The sequence below is a fragment of the Leopardus geoffroyi genome, chromosome A3 (genome assembly GCF_018350155.1).
Source record: "Leopardus geoffroyi isolate Oge1 chromosome A3, O.geoffroyi_Oge1_pat1.0, whole genome shotgun sequence".
NCBI classification, from domain to species: Eukaryota; Metazoa; Chordata; class Mammalia; order Carnivora; family Felidae; genus Leopardus; species Leopardus geoffroyi.
In genome coordinates this window covers 130,574,950-130,592,364 of record NC_059336.1, presented here as the reverse complement: position 1 = coordinate 130,592,364, position 17,415 = coordinate 130,574,950, and the positions used below count along the sequence as shown (strand labels likewise).

The 17,415-nt window shown below is 38.0% G+C and overlaps 1 long non-coding RNA gene across 1 annotated transcript in view; it reads right to left on the bottom strand.

Annotated features, from left to right (window-relative positions):
• The window catches only part of LOC123581561, a 170,301-nt gene extending 158,528 nt beyond the window's left edge, over positions 1–11,773 (bottom strand). The window contains exon 1 of the long non-coding RNA XR_006703823.1: positions 11,543–11,773. This is a non-coding gene — a long non-coding RNA (uncharacterized LOC123581561). The remainder of the gene's footprint in view (positions 1–11,542) is intronic.
• Between the last annotated feature and the right edge of the window lie 5,642 nt (positions 11,774–17,415).

Sequence of the window (17,415 nt, the reverse complement as noted above, 5' to 3'; positions counted from 1 at the left end):
ACCCAACATAAAAACGATTTAACAAGGCAATACGAAAATGTGTACAAAATTTCAAGGTCAAAGAATAAAATTCCCTATACATTTTATTTTCAAGTGCTGCATTGTTTGGATGTGAAAACAAAATGAAATACAAAATTGTAGGCATAAAAGAGCTCTCTGAAACTTCATCAACTCGCTTACTATAGAGAAAGAAAACATTCCTTTTTTAGTACTCTGCTCAGATAATTGGCAATATATGGCATGTGAAATTAATTTGTAAATTATTTAAAAATCTAAGCAATTGTTCTGTATTTAGAAACTTAGTCCCCTTCAAACATGACACAGTGATCTTTTATTTCTTGAGGAATTATCCGTTTCATACAGCCTCTACTCTTTATGAATCACAAAGAAGTTACCTGCGGTTGAGATAATCACGAAAGACACCCACATTTGTCTCTCTGCCTTCCCCCTCCACATCATACAGTATTAAAAAAAATAATGTTTATTTTTGAGAGAGAGAGCGAGAGTGAGCACAAATGGGGTGGGGGGCCGAAGAGAGAGAGGGAGACACAGAATCCAAAGCAGGCTCCAGGCTCTGAACAGTCACCCCAGAGCCCAACATGGGGCTCCAACTCATGAGATTGTGACCTGAGCTGAAGCTGGATGCTCAACCTACTGAGCCACCCAGGCAGCCCTACACATCATACAGTTTTAAATTACACCATTTACAGCATGAACTGACTATTCACATTAAGGTAGACTATCACTGTCTCACACTCTGTGCGTCTACCTCAATATTTTTGGCTCATGAGATGATGCTCGCCTAGAAAACTTCACACTTGTCTTATTCCTTAGTGATGTGTTATTCATCCTTCAATTAAACAACTCAAAAAAAATTGTTTCCCATTTTATTTTTTTATTTTTTTTTAACGTTTATTTATTTTTGAGACAGAGAGAGACAGAGCATGAACGGGGGAGGGTCAGAGAGAGGGAGACACAGAATCCGAAACAGGCTCCAGGCTCTGAGCTGTCAGCACAGAGCTGGACGTGGGGCTCGAACTCACAGACCGTGAGATCATGACCTGAGCCGAAGTCGGACGCTTAACCGACTGAGCCACCCAGGCGCCCCAGTTTCCCATTTTAATGAAGATTTTTCTTAAGAATTTTAACGAGCAATAGTGCCTTTTTAAAATTGCATTTGGGGGCACCTAGGTGGCTCAGTCAGTTAAGCTTCTGACTTCCTCTCAGGTCATGATCTTACGGTTCATGGGTTCAAGCCCCGCACCAGTCTCTGTGCTGACAGCTCAGAGCCCGGAGCCTGCTTCGGATTCTGTGTCTCCCCCTCTCTCTTCCCCTCCCCCACTCATGCTCTGTCTCTCTCTCTCTCTCTCAAAAATAAACATTGAAACAATGTATTAAAAATAAATAAATAAAAAATAAAATTGTGTTCGGACATAATTAAGTTAATTTGTGTCTGGTCAGATTCTCTAAATGTCAGACAAAATATAGACTCCTACAAACATTTACTGTACCATATGCATTTATAGTGTATCAAGTAAAATGCAAAATTTTTGAAATATTAATAATGATACTAAAAAGCGTTCCCAAAGATGTAGAAAATTATTATGCTATAAGGTTTAACATCAAAAGCAGACATAAAATTTAATGTACAATAGAATATCCACTGTGTAAAATACTACATCATAAAGACTGCAGGAAAATACATTAAAGAACTGAATGCAGTCATCTGTGAATGACTAGGATTACAGGTGCTGGCATTTCATACTTTACTGTTTTCTTGTCTTGTCTGTTTTGCCATGACCACCTATGATAAGATGTTTTATTAAAATATTAATTTTTATTTCTCCCAAAGTTAAAAGGGCTCCTTTCTTCTCTTTAGCTAGGGAATAAATTATAGGCTAAAATAGGCTAATTAATGGCATAATTACAATTTTCATATATGTAATTTCAATTTAAGCTTTACTTATGTTCTGAAAGTTTTCTGTGAAAGATAATATTCCATAGTGTAAGAATTTTGCTGTTTATATTTTTGCTAGTTCAAACCTTTACTGAATTTAGCATCTAATACCTTGGAAAATGGAACTGAACAGTCGTATCAAAGATGCTAATTTAATAATCCTGAAATATTGGTTATTCATTATGTGCTAGTCACATAGATCATTAAATATTTTGTGTGTATACTCAGGTTATTATTCAAAAAAATTTTTGTGACATGGAGACTATTTTTATCATGATTTGGGAGACAAGAAGACTGAGATTAAAAGAATTAAGGAGCAGGGGCGCCTGGGTGGCTCAGTCGATTAAGCGTCCAACTTTAGCTCAGGTCATGATCTCGCAGTTTATGAGTTCGAGCCCCACGTCGGGCTCTGTGCTGACAGCTCAGAGCCTGGAGCCTGCTTTGGATTCTGTGTCTCACTCTCTCTCTACCCCTCCCCTGCTCACGCTGTGTCTCTGTCTCAAAAATAAATTACAAAAGAGTTAAGGAGCACCTGGGTGGCTCAGTCGATTAAGCATCCGACTTCAGCTTGGGTCATGATCTCACAGTTCGTGAGTTCAAGTCCTACATCAGGCTCTGTGCGGACAGCTCAGAGCCTGGAACCTGCTTTAGATTCTGTCTCTGTCTCTCTGCCCCTCCCCTGTTCGTGCTGGCTTACTCTCTCTAACATAAAACATAAAAAAAATTTTTTTTAAATTTTAAAGAGTTACGCACCTCCTCCATGATCACTCACTAGGAAGTGAGAGCAGGATTCAAACACAAGTCTGTGTGGGTGCAGAAACCAAATTCTGGAACATTCTACCATATGTCCTTTGTATGCTTTGTATCTGCTCACTGTGGCTAGCAGGATGATGATGGGATGATTTTACAATTCCAAAATGAGGAAGAAGTTTTGATTTATGTCCCTAAGTCTATGTTTTGTATCACTCAATGGAGAAACTATGCCAGAAACGATCTCAGTCAATAGAGAAAATGACGTCCCTCCTAACTGTAGTAGCCCCTCTTTGGACAGACCGTGCTCTTGGTTTTATGAGTCAGGGCACCACTAACCACAGTTTTTAAAAATTTCCATTGTAAGTCTATTTCCGTTTTCTGTTCAAACAACATAGTCTCTCTAGAAAATAATTAAACCCGTTTTATAGAACAACAACAAAATGACAGATCAACAAGGTAACAAAGCAGAAACCGAATACTATTATGTACGCCATCGCATTCAAATTCTAAATTATTCACAAGTGGCAGCTTTCCCAGTCATGGGTAATGACATGAGCAACCTTCTCATTTAAACCCAACAGGTGATGCTTTTCTAAGGGCACCTGGGTGGCTCAGTCGGTTAAGCATCCAACTTCGGCTCGGGTCATGATTACACAGCTTCCCCCCATGTCAGGTTCTGTGCTGACAGCTTGGAGCCTGGAGCCTGCTTCAGATCCTGTGTCTCCCTCTCTCTCTACCCCTCCCCTGCTTGTGCTCTGTCTCTCTCTCTCAAAACTAAATAAATATTAAAAAAATTATTTCGATAAAACCAATAGGTGATGCTTTTCTATGTAACCAGATGCACTGATGAAACTCCAAAGTTCGGGGCGCCTGGGTGGCGCAGTCGGTTAAGCGTCCGACTTCAGCCAGGTCACGATCTCGCGGTTCCGGGAGTTCGAGCCCCGCGTCAGGCTCTGGGCTGATGGCTCAGAGCCTGGAGCCTGTTTCCGATTCTGTGTCTCCCTCTCTCTCTGCCCCTACCCCGTTCGTGCTCTGTCTCTCTCTGTCCCAAAAATAAATAAACATTGAAAAAAAAAAAAAAATTAAAAAAAAAAAAAAAAAAAGAAACTCCAAAGTTCTCTGTGGGCTTTCTCCATGGAGTGTTCTCTTCTTTTTGTTTGGGGAACATTGTAGTTTTTTTCACTTTGTGTACCAAAGAAAATTTAAATCTGTACACCAGTAAATAAAACTGACTTTAGCGGCATCAGGATTAATCTAACAATTTCATTACTGCTTGTTTTTAGGCAGAAGCTAGAGTAAGTCATCTGAAGCCGCCTTCCTAGAGATGACATTAGTTACATGTATTTTGAACGAAAAGGAGTCTTGGAGGTTGTGGGGAGAAAATGGAATTCAATGTGATGGAAAAGTAGCTATAGATGTGTATGCTGAGCAGCATTATCTGTGACAAGGAGGCTGGCATCAGGTACACTGAATGTACAATTGAAGTCGTGGATTGGTGATGCCACACGTGAGCTGAGTCGTGGACAAGGGGAGTGCCATCAGCAGACTGTTATGCTCAGCTGTGCCTGACGTTGAGTATTTGGTGGTCTGTGTACTCCAGGGACCCACTTTGGAGGGAATCTCATTTTCTTTGGGGAGTAGCTTCCTCAGCTATGTCATACTGCCAGGGTTCCATAAATATTAAGTGCGCATTTTTCAAACATTCAATTTTCTCCGAATTTCTAGACATAGTGGGAGACAGCTTCACTGACTATAATGCTCAACCCCCAAATGCTATTCAACTCAACTGCTTTATGATAGGGGTTAATTTTTTTGCATTAGTATCCAATTTATAGAAGCCCTCCATGTCAAAAGCAAAAGGCTATTAAGCAAGAACATACTTTAAAAGTAATAAGCAAGTTGAATAAAGATGCCATCTTATATCTAGAATGATTTTTGAGTGATATACTGGCTGCTTAAAATTCATAATCCATGACCTTGGTTTCTGAACTGAAGATGGAGAAATGATACTATTTTCATTTCTCTTTAAGGTTTCACTCTCTTATTGCAAAAGTTTAACTTGAATGTGTATTTGGAGTGTCAAGTGATCTCATCTGAAATGGTATGAGCGTATATACAATGTATCTACGAAGCAGAATGGGGTAAAAGCTAAGGAAATTTTGCTGCTGGTGACCACAGAGAGTTGCTCTTTCTTAATATATCAGTTGACATTTTGTGTGCAGAATTCATGCATTTCTAATAGTCCCCATAAAATGTCAGCTTGTTCAGGAACACTAAGCTGCCAGAGAACTGTCTCCAGCAGCCTATATGGTGGCCCAGAGCTGCCCTTCTGCCGAGCCATTGCCCCGATGATGTGTCACACGCAACTTCTCCAAAGAAGTGCAAATGGGCTCTAAATGCCATCCACGATTCTGCTCTCCACCCTTTCCCCCACATTGAACGTGAAGGTCTGTTTTTTTTTTTTCCACAAAACCTCTGTACCGTAGTGACAAAGTAAAGAGAAAGTTAAATTTTGAATTATATTATTTGAATGTAATGAGACTTGTAAAGTTGTGATTGAATAAATCCATTTTATTATCAATTAAGAGCTCATTTGCCTGTAAAACTTTCTTCCTTCTCTCCCTCACACCCTAATCTTTGGTACACACACACCAGCTGTTCCATGAACCGTAAAGGGTTTTTAACGGGAAAGAAAAGTTGAACCCGAGGAACACTACGACATTTGTTTATAAAGAACAAACCCAAGGTGAATCCTTTGTTTTTGTTCTAAACATCAGTGTGTATGTTAAATCTTGAATAGCCCTAAGAAACTGTCCTGGTTCCCATGACTGTCTCGTGACTGGCCCCAGGCCTTCTGATCTTTGAGTGGAAACACAGAATATGGCTTGAGGGTAGAGACTCAGGAACCACACTCCCTGGGCTCATCCCCAGTTCTGTTTTTTACAAGCGGTGTGCCTTTGACATGTCATTTAACCTCTCTGTGACTTAATTCCCCTTCCTGAGAAATGTGGATGATAATATGAGTGTGTAACTGATGAGCTGGTGGTAAAGATTAAATAGATTTCTAGATATAAAGTACCTTCAGCAGTGTCTGGCCCATAGTTAGAAAACATAAGTCTATGCTGTTATTAGTAACACCTATGCTTTCTCTCTGGACTTTTAGACGAACTGAACTTACCATTGTGTATCTTGTACAGGATTAATTGCATTGTATTTAGTTACTGAGACTGGAGGTCAAGGGACAACATCTTAGTCTTAGCTTTCGGGTGTTTCACAGTCCTCAACATTGATTCAAGCATACTAGGTCCTAACTTGAAACCCCCAACCTCACTATAACAACGTATAATTTAATGGCATAAACCTGTCAAATTAAAAAAAAATATTTGTTCAGCTTAGCTGATGGATATGTGTATGACAGTTTGTATAAAGATGCTTTAAAAATGTGAATAGAACCCAAAAACTGAAGGGAGAGAAATCTACCAGATGAAGATCATGAAAGGATGTTAGCAATCCAGCACAGAACTAAATCTGACATTACCGTCCTAGGTATCCAATAGAAAAGAGAAGTATAGCACCTCCTATCTGTGCACCATGTGAAAAATAGGAATATTTATTCTTGATGGAAACACAAAGCTATTCTTTTTCTTCCTTGCTCTTACATCCCGAAGGAAAATTTACGATACGGAGAAAAAATCAGTGGTGAAAATACAAGTTTTTTGACTCTGCTTTTACAAAATACTGTCAGCTATTTATTGTATGTTTACATATTGGATTCCAATAAAAGGCCAAGGAATAATATGGGCTTGTCGCTTAGTGACTATTTTTCAATGGGCTTTTAAGCATACATGTGTGTGTAGTTTTCTGTTTTGCTAATCTAACTTCGTTTAGGTTTAGAACTTCGATAACACAGATAAAAGAAGAGTCTTAAACGATCACACTCAATGCCAATCTTCTCAAGTATAAATTTGGCAAGATCCGAATAACAACTAACGGAAGATTCAGCTGTCTGGCAAGGCTTCTTCTCAGATAGCTATACCATTCTGGTATGACAGCAGGGCTGATAGTCTGTAATGAAATTCACAACACCTATGACAGATGGATGCCATTGACTAGGCTTTGAGGATTTTTCCTCAAAATAACACAAATCCATTTAAGTGCCCAATACATAATATGCTATAAGAGGAAACAACAACAACAACAACAACAAACACTAAAGTAACAACAGCAGCACCACACCAGGGTTTAGAGAAAACCAAGCTTCTCACAGGGGCCCTACACCAACAAGCTTGAGCTAGCTTGTAACACCCCAAGGCTCAGCTTCTTGATTTGCAACAGTGTTTGCAGAAATAATAAATGAAATAACAGAGTTGAAGCCCCAATCCCTTATTCAATATCTGACATATGGTAGATCCTAAGAGAAATTATTTCCTATTGTCCCAAATTTCCTGTTGTTATTTTGAAAAAGCCAAGTATTGCTTACTGGAAAGAAAGTCTGTAGAGTATCATGCAGGATACCCTGATGATAATAATAGTTGTTATTGTTGTTGTTGTTGTTATTATTATTATTATTATTATTATTGGCACATCCATTGTTCATGTAAATACCCGGAGTTTTCAATGCTGGGAACTTAAATAAGAGGTAACACTCAATTCGGTGGAAGTATTTGATTTGCGGGTACCAAGCTTTAGTATACGTGCTGCCGAAGCGAGCACAACGGGTACCAAGTTTTATGCAGCCACTGGAGAATTCAATTGTGTATATTCCTGTGCCACTTGGTTTCAAAAAGAGAAGGAATCAGGGGACAGAGAGAGCCTTTTCAAATTGCAGTCATGAGCAATACGATTGATATCTTAGGCAAAAGCAGAATATCTTCATAGTCATTAAGGGTAAATAAGAGGGCACTTCATCAGAATTGACCTCAGAACTACAAGAGAACCTAAATACGTTGAACGGAAGATCAAAATCAGCCCAAAAGAAGAGAAACACGCACTAGTTGAGCCATTCCTCAAACATTCTGACAATGTAACTGTTTTCATTTAAGTAGATTGTAATGTAAATGACTGGATGTGTTAGCTTCTTGGTGCTCAAGAGGGGTGGATATTTGCATTTGGTAGCAGACCAAAGAAGCTGCCTTGCTGTCCATTTTTAAGATATGTAGGTTTATCCCAAGGGCTACTTGTTGAAATCTGGTTAATGTCCTGGGTTCCATTAAGCATCCTTTTATTCAGCCGTGCATCATCATCTCCACCAGTTAACAGTGATGGCTGAACTGGGTAATGGGTCCTTGTCCTCTAAGGATGCTTACTCCAGGGGACCAAGGAAGGGACATAATATCCATCTATAAACATGATGCAAAGCTGAATTCCATGTAGCACATGCTGTTCTGTGATGACCATAGAAGCATGCTTGTCCAGGTGATTTTCTATATGGGGTTCGGCATCTTGGTTTCTGGATACCCTGAAAATGTCAGGAGTCACACAACTCATTTTATCATCCCATGACCAAGGTAACACTGAGGAGAACTTTGTCCCAGGGGCATGCTGTAGTTTGGGTCAATGGGAACCATGGTCTACCTTTTAGTTTTTGTGATCCTGAAATTCAGTGTTTGAATTTCAACAGACCCTAGTTTGGTGTTGAGCTGGAATTTAATAGCATATTGAGGAGGGACAGAAAAGTTGCCCAAGAGATTTATTTACTCAAAGATGCAATTATAAGTTCTGAGCATCTTGAGAGGTTACATAGTCTACTGAAGTCAGTCTCTTCCCAGAGCAAATGCTTGGGAATAAGATATCTGAGTCAGAGTGTTTCTTGAGAAGCAGAAAATTAGAAAACAGGAAACAGGCATGCTGAATTCTCCTTAAGCATCCCCTAGTATATGAGACAGAGAGAGAGAGAGAGAGAGAGAGAGAGAGAGAAACAAACAGAGGCAGAGGAGACACCCCTAATATGGCTTTAGTAAAGGCTTGTTATACTGGGCCAAAAAAGAAACAGACACACACACATGTATTTACACATTCTTATAGCAGAATAATTACAGAGGTTGTTACTTGTACTTTAGTAGTTATAGCTTGGGGTTATATGCCAAGACCCCGTGACTCCAGGATTTTGCTTAATCTCTCTGAGCTTTGGTTTCCACAATACACATGCTATTTTTTCCATCACAAAGTTAACTATAAGGCCAATAATCCCCTGGTTTTAAAGTGCTCTGTGAATGGTGACAAATTTTACTAACTCACAATATCACCATCAATATATCATCCTCTCATACTGCCCGCATTTGACAGAAACACATGTTTTAAAATGAGTGCGATTTTAAGGCATAGAGAAGTCTTCCTTGTCCTCCAAAATAAACAGCTTGCAATTAATGGTACTCAACAACTTTTATGACCAGTACTTAGAAGAAAATTCTGTTTCCTTACACAACCCCATCTATAGAAATGCTTACTGTGGAAATCTGGCGCATAAATATTCAGTGAACATTTTTCAAAAGCTACCTAAATTGTCTTTCTAAAACATAAATACATGTGAGAGGAGAAAATCAGCTACTCAAATGGATCGCTGTCTTTGTGTTCTCTAACAATAAGCTCCTATCAAGTGGGATAATGAGGTTTTATATTTGCACAGCACCTGTTTAAGCAAGCTCAGACTAGGAAGGAAATGACCCTGCACCAACATCCTGGGTCTGGAGGTACCGAGGACAATTGGAAAATTTGCCTTTTAAGCAGCTGAACCAGCTTCAAAGCCCACTTTCAGAAATAGGCTATTTTTTTTTTATGCCCATTGTGTTTACTTACAGCAAACACAGGACACATTACAAGTTTGAGCTTGTGTTTTGTTTCCTATTGCTGACTACGGAGGTTAACAGACACAATTTTTTCCTATTCTTTAACGAACTTTGGTGCAATTCTTCCTAGAATATGTTTAGTCATTTCACCAATTGTGAAGTTATTTTTTTTAAATGCATTGGAAAGATTTGAAATTGCTTATTCTTTGGAAGCATCCTGTCACAGATACCATCACAGCAGCCATTGGAGAGCAGCAACATTTTGTAGCATTTTTTTGTTTTTAGGAAAAACAAAACAACAACAACTTCTAGTAGATTTCCTTCTCTTTCTGCTGAAACTGGAAACTTTCCTCAGCTGAAACTATGGAAACTTCTATTAAGCAAATGTCACATTCGTGGTTAACAAGTACTATATTACAATTTATGAGCAGTTGAATTTTTACTGTTCAAAGTAGTTGTATTTCATCTTTCTGCAGTGGTGGTAATCACTTGCCTGTTTTATCTGTTGGTGTTCTAAAAAAATTGTCTTAAAGTAGGGGCTAATGCCACTTATATAAATATAGCTGACCTTAAAAATTAATCAGACCTTAAAATTAATTGGGATTAATGCTTTGTATGTTACACTCATCTTTAAGACAATGGCAGTCAAAAACTAGAGACGTTCTCCAGTAGAAATACAAGAATTTAAATATTAACTAGCCCTGTCTTTGAGTCTTGTCTTTTGAGCTGTAAAAATGTAAAAAAAAAGTCATATCACCTCTTGGTGTTTTTTTTTTTTCTCCTCATCTGTAAAAAAGACCAAAAAAAAAAAAATGCTTACCTTTTAAATTATGAGAATCAGATAGGAGAGTTGATCTTAACACTTGGCAAGGAGAATTCGTTCATGATGTTATTTGTCTTCCTATCACCTAATTCTCCAGTAGGTTAAATAGAGATATAGATACATAGATAGAAGTGTAGATGTCTATAAATCCCCTACTGGCATTTAACAGGAAATAATTATTTTTTTTAAGTTTTTATTTATTTATTTATATTGAGAGACAGACAAAGATAGCACAAGTAGGGGAGGGGCAGGGAAAGAGGGCGACAGAGAATCCCAAGCAGGCTCTGCACTGTCAGCACAGACCCCGATGTGGGGCTCGAACCCACAAAACCATGAGATCATGACCTGAGCCAAAACCAAGAGTCGGATGCTTGACTAACTGAGCCATCCAGGTGCCCCTGGAAATAATTATCTTTACTATTAATTTCAGCCAGTGTAAAAGTGTCCGATAGAAATTTACTCAACAATTTAGCCATGAAAAAATGTCTTCTACTAAGTAGACACTATTTGTATTAAAGCCAGTGAGTTAATTATCATATACTCATCAGTTGATTATGCTGGGTTTATGGATCTAATACAGAAGAACTTCTAATTATTAGATGCTCAAAGTATTAATTAGAAGTTTTAGCCCATATCCCTCAATAGATGGTTAGACTTTCATTCTCGTTTTCTGGTAGACCAAGAACCTGTACTTTTAACAAGTTTCCAGATGATCTTGATACAGATGGCCAATAAACCACATTCTGAAAAACACTCAAATATGTCATAGATAATTCCCAACTAAACATAAGGTGGCACTAAAACATGCAGTGACATTCATTTGAAGTGTGAACAAATCTGTGGATTTAATAAATCAACACTTATTAAGTCACCATTTTAGGGAAGGCAGTCTGTCAAGTCTAATCAAAGATAAAGAGATATCTAAGAAACTGTGCTAAATTCATTCTAACTGGGAACACAGAAAAGTGAACAGTATGTTGCTAAATAATGTATGTTTCACTGTTGACTATGAGATTGTCACATAGGTTAATGCCATTTTGTCCCATTTTAATATCATGCATTAATGTGGATTTCATTTGCTTCAAGAAGGAGTACAGACAATGCCATTCCAACCAGAAGGAGACGCATTTTCTTACATCCGCCGGTGTATTACTAAAAAATCATCTCTTTCTAATACAAATGGTTTTTCTTGACTATGGAAACTCACACTTCGGAAACACTCACTTTGTAAAGTTTAGGTACGCTGATGGCTGTAACACTGACATCTGTTCAAACACCAAACAGATTGTGTTTGGGCTCTTCCCTCTTCAGTGAAAATTCTTCAGTTCTTCATTTGTCCTGCAACTTTGAGAAGTCCGACATTTTCATTGCATTCTTTCCAGATTTCTCAGGTGGAAACAACTGGGCCAGATTTACTGCCGAGGCGACCCAATCAATTGAACCTCCTTCTGCCAGACCCAGGCAGGTGACACGCAAGTGGTCTTTCCCGTGAGGTAGCTAAAGGGTGTGGTATTTAAGCATTGTGACTGACAGCACTAGGAAAACCAGGGTGTGGACCTCAGCCTCTGAACTCCAAATTCTGCCTTCGCGATGAGTAGTCAGAAGCGTGAAGCTGTGGAATGGCGACATCACTTGGTTTTATGAAAACTGGAATGAGGCTTATACCAGCCAGAAATTTTTCTTGTAATTGTACATTCAATAACAGAACTAATGCAGTGTATTGAGATTTGTAAAATTAGGTGTTAAAGTCATGATTAAATTTCATGAGAGCAAAAAAAAGATGAAGATAACATTATAATAATGACACCTTATTGAGGTTTTAAATTTTGACTGAAGAAGGTCTACCAGATAAGAACATTAGGGAAGACAATATTCCTTCTGGTCCTAAGACTCTATGGCTCTGTTTTACAAGATTTGATGTACTTTAAATAAACTCATGTCTCAAACTATCAAAAATTCTCTTCAGGCCCCTACCTTCTAGATTAATAAACTATCAAAAATATACGTGGATATGATGGTATAAGGATGTAAGCCAATTTCAAAAATCATCTTACTATTTCAGGACCTTTGTTCTCCAAAAGGAGCTAAAGATATTCTGGAAACCACTCTTCACTCACTCAGCACTTTAGAATGGCATTAATTCTTCTGGATGCTGAATATAAGACTTGAGAAGTACTTTGTATTTCCTACCAGTTCAAATTTTTCTCTCTGAATCGACAGATCAGTAAATAATTACACGTCAAATATTGACCCCGATGTCAGCCCCGAGTGTCAAAAGATTATAGAGAAGAGGAATCCACACTCCAGAACTGACTGCCAAGTTCAAATCCTGGCTCTACCACCTGTTTGATGTATGACTTTGGAAAACTTAACGTTAACTCTGTGTGCCTCATTATCCTAATTTATAAAACAGAGATAGAGTTATGGGAGAACTGAAGTAAATAATATATTTAAATTGTTTAAACAGTACCTGGAACATGGTCATGCCATATGAAACAAGTCTAACCCTACATACAAAAGGTTTCTTGAACACCTTCAGAGCACCAAACATGCAAGCAGTCTTAAGTGATGAATGGGAATTTACTAAACTAAAATGGTCAAAGTTCTCTGAAATGGGCAAACGAATGGAAAGGCCAGAGTAAGGTCAGAGAACTGGAACACCTTTGTATGGGGTAAGCACAGCAAAGCTAGTGAATGTGAAGAGGCCGAAGGGAAGGTTCGGGAGAGGACTGAAAAGACTGAGCCTGCCCTTCAAGAATGCTGTAACTTCAAGGATGGAATCCCTCTTTCATTTACGTCAGCAGCAAAATTAGGTTCTTGGAGAGCATTTCCATACATGAGTTTTCATATCAACCCAGGTGCTAGAAAATACCAACTGCATTTAGGCTGAAAATTGCCATATCTTTTCAGTGTTTCAAGAAATTGTTCTAACTGCATGAAGGAGGACAGGTTGGAGGGCAAGAGACCAAAGGAAGGGGAGACAAACCTGAAATCATCTGGGTGAACGTTAGTAAGAGCCTCACCTAAGCCAGTGGACACAGGCATGAAAAGAATGAGGACACATGTGGGAGAGAATTTGGAGGGATAATAAATATGATTTTTTGTTACTGACCAGATATGAAAGGAAGGGAAAGAATCCAACACAATTCCTGAGTTTGGAGCTTTAGTAACTAAGATGATAATTATGCTATAAAGAAAGGGTACAGTTTTACAAGATTGATATGAATTCTTTTGAAATTGAGGTGCTTTTTCACTTACAAAGTTTTTTTTTAAGAAATGTTTGTTTTATTATTTTTTCAAATGTTTATTTATTTTTGAGAGAGAGAGAGAGAGAGAGAGAGAGAGAGAGAGAGAGAGAATATGAGTGGGGGAGGGGCAGAGAGAGAGGGAGATACAGTATCCAAGTGGGCTGCAGGCTCTGAGCTGTCAGCACAGAGCCTGATGCAGGGCTCGAACCCACAAGCTGTGAGATCATGACCTGAGCCCAAGTCAGACGCTTAACCAGCTGAGCCACCCGGGCACCCATAGAAATGTTTGTTTTATAAATATCGTTGTCATTATTATGGAGCCATTATTATCTAAACTTCATATCCCAATATCACCAACACTACGGCTACCATTTTGTTGTCTTTGTTACATTAGACTCGTAACCATGGCGAAGCAGGTCCCCGAGGCCTGAATCACCCAACGGCATTTTCATTTGTTTGTTTGTTAGTTTTTGGCCAAAGGCGGATACTAAGAAGATCCAAAGATCAGATGGCATCCCAGGTCTTGATGGTTTGGTCACTGAACTGGTTGTTTTGAGAGACGCCATTTGTTCCTCAGGTAACTTTGGGTCATCGTGGATACAGGTGCCAGAGGTGCTGGAGGTTTTGCAGGGTTTCACACAGATTTTACTTGGTAATGCCAACTGCTGGTTTTCTGCAGCTGGGTTGGTAGGAAAACACTTGGCAGAGGCTCAATTCTGGCCACGTTCTCCAAGGAAATAATTCTGATGATGAGAAAAGGTAAAAGACACTCGCCTCCCTTGCAAGTAGCTGGTAACTATAAATCATGTGGTCTTTTTTTTTTTTTCCTTTTATTCATTTGTTTGCTTGTTTCCTTTGCAGGGCAAGTCTGTTATGAACAGGATTGATGTAAATCTAACACCAACGTATCCTAGTACCTACTTTCATACTTGGCACGTTATTTATTAAACAAAAGACTAAGAAGAGGGATGATTAAATGCAATCTATTTAATAAAAATTAAACAGATATTAATTTAAATATTGCAGATGATTATAAAGAGAAATATTTTCTCAAATTCAATTGAATCAATTATATTGAGAGTGGGAGATGAGATGTTCCCCCAAAGTATGGAGAGTCTGTGCCTATTTTATTGTCCTTCCATTCACTGTAAAATTTATCTCTGGATTGATCCAGGAGTTCAGAAAACATATTTTTAAATATGTTGGTGGAGACCCTGTGGAGCCATTTTTACCAATCTCTTTCAAGTTTCTACCACCTGCTTACATCAGTGGACCTTACCAGAAAGGGCTTTTGGAAGCTCAAAATTGTATTTACTAGAAGAACGCTAAGATGTTATTTGTGCCACACGCTGTACAGTGACTTCTCCATGAGAATTCACAGCAGACATCCAGCTCTCCACACCCGAAAACAGGTGTGTTTCTCTAAAGAAAAGAAAGTTGCATTTGCCCTCCTCACTCTGATGAACATAATTTTGTGTACTTGGGCTCAGAATTCTTAGAGTCAAATTTGTGGTCCTTAGAGTATGCATACCATATCTACAGAATGTGTTTCTGTTTTTCTGGTTTACTTTTCTTTTTCCTTTTCTTTTTTTTTTAGGCCTATTTTCCTAACTTAATGTATGACCTTAGCTAATTTTCCTTAAATCCCTTCTGGAAAATGTAAGTTATGGGTTAATATAAATGATATCTTATCTACAGGGAGTGATCTTTATGTGTTGGGAACTGTCCTCCGAGTTTTACTTGTAGTCACTCAAATAAATATAAATGTCTTTCTTATACATGAGATACAATTGCACAGAGGTCAACTTATTGCTCAAGGTCACTGAGTGGTGACCACTCAGTGGTGGAACTGAGTTATGAATCTATATAGTCTTTGAGCTTTGAGTCACTTCATTGTATTTCCTTTGCAAGCACATGTTATGAAGATATTTCATATTCTTGTATTTACCATCAATTGACAAACAATGCAGACTGTCTAGCAACTGAACATAGGGTTGAGGTGGATTGAAACAAAATAGACATAATCCCCTCCCATTTAGTGAAAAAAAAAAAAAGTATTCCAATGGCAGAGATTAAACATAATTAACTATAATGCAAAATGTAAATATCATTTGCAAGGTGTATACAGAGAACTGTAGATACACGGTGGTTTTGTGTGTTGGGGAATGTTTCAATGTGTTGCTGTCATCCATGGAAGAAGCAATCTTGTTGAGGCTTTTATGCAGAAAGATGGTAGTTTGATACGAGTAATATTAGTTTGCATTCCTTTCTCTTCCACGTCAGAGCTTATTCTCATGGTTGGAATTTATGTCTAAAACAGACATTTATTGATCACTCGGTATATACCTATATCTGTGAGCACCTATGATGTACCATAGTATCTCACTTATCCCCCAAAGAATTCCCCCAGTAGCTTCATTTTTTCATAAGTGCTTTCATGATTTAAATAATAAAGATTTGCTTCTGACTTATTTTATAGAATTTGAACGATATTCTACTTTGAACTGACCAGTAGGATGTTGAGTATTAAAACTAGATCAAGATTTCAATGCCCTCTAAATATTTTTAAATACTTTTTCTAGTCTCCTTTGAGATAATTCTGTTCCATTTTTCTTTTCTCTTTTGGTGATTTGGATATATTCCTGTCTTTTTCTTTATTGAAGACAGCTCATTATTCTATACAAACACATTAGACCAACATACACTTTTTGCTAATCCTTTAAAATCTCACCCCTCATCTCAACCCCAGTTCTACCCAGCAAAGCCTTTAGGTTTCTAGCCTTTTCTCCTAAAATTTTAAGAGAATTAGGAGAAAACAATTCAGAAAATGCATTTCCTCAATGCAGGTAAAGGTTCACAGAGCAATACGTGTTGGAAACCAACATGTATATATAAAGTAGAAAAGTGTAGCTATTTCCCATTTTGTTAAGTGAAACTAATTCCAGCAAAATAATATAACCATCTGTTACCTGCTGTCTATAGCTGGAATCATTGTGAATTTAAAGAGTACTTAATATTAATGATTAAGTATTCCTCAATATGGAAAATCAAGTTTCATGTAAATCTCTGAATACTGCTCAATTTAAAACTTGAAGGTCAACCATAATCAAGCTCTATTTTGTGAAGTTTATCAATAGGGTCATAAATAGTATTTGGCTGCTCTGGCAGGTCTCCTTGGTCCAATATGTTTCTTCAATAGTACAGATGTCCTCTTAGAATAGAATATCTCAGCCTAGCCTCTTAACCTAGAATATCTACCTCATTCATACATTGTGGTGAAAAGCCTCTCCATGCTTATAGACTATCTTCAAAGACTAGCATCTCTACTGAGTATTTCTCAAGCTGATATGCTGAGTAATATGGATGTTGATAACACACGTACACTCTGTCAAATAGAATATCCTTTCAAATATGAAATAGCTTTAAAATTCAGACACACACATGGGTGTGGATTTACTCAATGATATTGCTTTATTCCTTTCCTTAACTTAATTGAAGGAATGGAGACCATGACTACAGAAATAGAAGAGAGCAGAGAAGAATATAGAACATAAAAATCTTTGGAAGAAATGAGGTAAGGTTTGTCAGTCAAAAGTTGCTGAGCCATTAGGCAGGTATTAAGCCCAGAATTTACTGAGTCTGAAACTTTGCCAGAAGTTCTCAATACAGAGTATCTCCTATGCCTTTTGTTCTGTGCTAGCTATGAACATACATTATCACAATATTAAGAGGAACTGTGTGTAATTCCCATTTTGTGGATACAATGGTAATATCCTATGATTCAACCTTACAGAATATTTATTGGGAAGCAGTTGAATACGTGGCTTGTACTTGTGATAGGAAATGCCA